Source organism: Pteropus medius, unplaced genomic scaffold (genome assembly GCF_902729225.1).
Source record: "Pteropus medius unplaced genomic scaffold, Ma_sr-lr_union100, whole genome shotgun sequence".
Taxonomy (NCBI): Eukaryota; Metazoa; Chordata; class Mammalia; order Chiroptera; family Pteropodidae; genus Pteropus; species Pteropus medius.
Genome location: NW_024349519.1, coordinates 24,938,123 through 24,941,233, shown reverse-complemented (window position 1 = coordinate 24,941,233; position 3,111 = coordinate 24,938,123).

Genomic DNA, 3,111 nt, shown 5'->3' with positions numbered 1-3,111 from the left:
TCCTCCTTAACAAAGAAGTTTCATCATTTGAGACCATTAGGAAAAGCTGATGTTGTGCAGTGTCAAACTATATAGCACATGCTTTCTCCTCCAAATGCATCCCATCCCTGGAAAGCACAGAGGCAGTTTGTTACGTGACCATCAGGCTTTTTGCTGAGCCGTTGTCATAGGAGGGCGAAGATGGTGGGTAGTTCACACCGTGTCCTTAGCGGGAGAAGAAATGTAAGAAGTCGCTGTGTGTTTCTCAACCCTCTGGTGGCTCACTGCAAACTCTGCTGGGCGCTGCTTGTGCCTCTGCCTGGTTAACACAACCAGTCAGGAACCAGATAATGGGACCAAGTCGGCCGCACCACCCTGCGGTAGCCCCCCTTCCCCCCGCACTGATACGCAGTTCTCAAAGGAAAAATAAAATGTTGCAGAGCTCCCCTCGTAGCCCTTATCCCCATCCCTGGAAATGCATGCGTTGAGCCTTTTTTGCAAGTCCTTAAAAATGTGCTGGGGAGGAAGAAGAGAATGGGCCAAACCACTGTACTCACTTTGGGGTTAACAAGGACCTGACAGTATTCGGGGTGGGGTGGGAGAGGGACAGTTTCTTATCCTGCTGCTGAGGCAGGGCCGACAGCACTTGTTCTGCTTCTCCATTAACATCCCACTTCAGTGTCGTTCCCTTCCCGGAGGTGATTCTTATCTCTTTTGGTCAGCGTGACATGATGTGTGCCTTCCCTGGATACCATTTTTTTATGGAGGGGGGCGGGGCTGTCAGTTTCCTCCAGTCCTAAAGATCCAGGCTGGAGCTAAAGGGGCTGGGTAGCTGTTCCTGCCTACCTCTGATGGGGAGCAGCCAATTTCCACAGCCACTTCCTCCTTTGACACACCAGGCGTGGGGAAGGGGAGCAGTGGGTCAGGCCCTCCAAGGAGGCTCGTGGACACCGCTGGACTTCATAGGTATTCTTTGGACTTACTACGATTACTCTAGCAAACAGGAAAGCGTGGCCTGACTTCTGGGCCCAAAACAAGGACAGCTACCCCTCCCACACAAGGAGCTCTAGGTGCTGATGAAGAAGGGAGAAATGGATGGTGGAATCAAAGTTTCCCCACTCAGACCTTCCGGCTCATTCTTTAAAAAGATGAGGAAAACCAGTAATTTATAAATGTCTGAAAAGAGGTTACATCTCAACTGAGAACAAGTGATGGGCTGCTTAAAAGAGGGGCTAAAGGCTGGTAGTCATCCAAGAAAACCCCACTTTTAGCACCTGGAGTCACTTTGCACGTAGCAATCAATTAACTGGAACAATTTACAGAGCTAGAACTTAACTTGTACACAGAAGTCTCTCAAGTAGCTCTCAAGTTATTGTCCAATATTTGGGGGTAATTTTCCCTTTGCAAAAATAAGTAACTATTTTCCTTGGCTATTAGATTGTTGGAAACTATAAGACAAATATTCTAATTTTATCCCTGACAAAGCCATAAAATCAAATGACTTTCATTACCTTAATTAAAGCAAGATAGCCATCTCTCAATGCACAAGCACTTTGGAACCACTGAGTGAACTGGGTATCAGACAAATCAACCTTTAAATGGGACCATGCTTTCCTGGTACATTAGTTTGTGTTCCACTGCATAAACAAAGACTCCACGTAGCTCTGACCTTTAGCGAAAACACAGTCGTGGAGCACAACCCAACTGCTGACTTGGTTTTGCTTGACAACCTCATAAAAGACCCCTTTTCTGAAAGATTTTAAATACAGACATCTTTTTACATGCTTCACTTTCAATTGTGGTTTAACTCCATATATGTGTTTCAAACCTGCGACGTTCTTCCATACTAAAAAGTGCAACTTTCGTAATAGCTATCTTGGAGTGTCTTCTAAAATCTCATATTGTCTATAAATGACTTTTTAGCAAGTAGTAAGTATATATGCTACCTTTAAAGTATACAGTATCTAACGTATTTAAGGTAGGCACAAGCTGCTGGCAAGGTTTATCATAGATTAGTGAAACAGGATGATTGTGTTAAGAATACAATGTCCTTTAGATATTTCAGGATCCGGTCTACAAGTTAACTTGTAAATAGATTAACAAAATAGTCACTTAGGTGATAATAATTCAGTATCAGACCCATGGAATACGTCCTCATTTTTCAGAAGGGCCTTATTCTCTCCTCCCTTGGCCTACTCATTCATCTGGGATGTCCTGTACTCTCAGTCTCTGGAACACCTACTTATTAAAGCACTTATTAATGATACTCCTCTCTCTTAGAAGTGCTTTCACCATATTTTCTGCACGTAATAAATGACGGCACTGTTTTGGGGTTATTTTTTGTATGGGCCTTTCCCAACATCTGAAGGCTCCTGGGGTGCCCTCATTCCTCCTTGAACTCACAGGGTCTAACACAAAGGGCTGCCACATAGAAGATGCTCGATAAATAGTTGTTGAATGAATGAATGACTACATAAATAAAATATTTTCATTGAATTCATTCTTCCTATCTTTAAAAAAGATATGTCATAAATAAAATTGACTTTGAAAATATATTTATTAAGTATGCATTTCAAAAATTTTTATTGGCACATAGTTTAAAAATCTTAGCCATGATTTATCAAGCCACATCAATTCCCCTCCAAACTCGATTGACTTTTCTCAGAAACACAGCTTGAAGTAAAGACAAAAATAATGGGAGAAGGCAGAGAGATCACATTTTGTTTTCCTTTTCTTTGGTGAGATGTAACATTTACTGAAATATAGAAAAATTTGTACTAAGCACCTATTAAATGCAGATACTCTAAGTATTTTCTCTTAAATATGACGTTATTTATGAAACCCTTATTGTTTTCCAAATTTCCTTTGGATTTTTAATGGTAAGAAGTGTAGAGCCTAAGATGACTGCTTTTCATTTCTTCAAGACAAGGGTTCAGCTGGTATTGGGGAAACAATCTCTGTTTGTTCCTGTCTGCTCAGGAAGACTGTTTCTAATTGATCTGGCATGGAATTTAGTTGGAGATGTGTATGTTGCAACTGAAGCACAGAGCCTGTATGCTTTGTAAAGTGATAACCATATGGGCCTTATTTGAAACATTTGAGGATTTTCGACATTAACCTGGGTTAAATTGA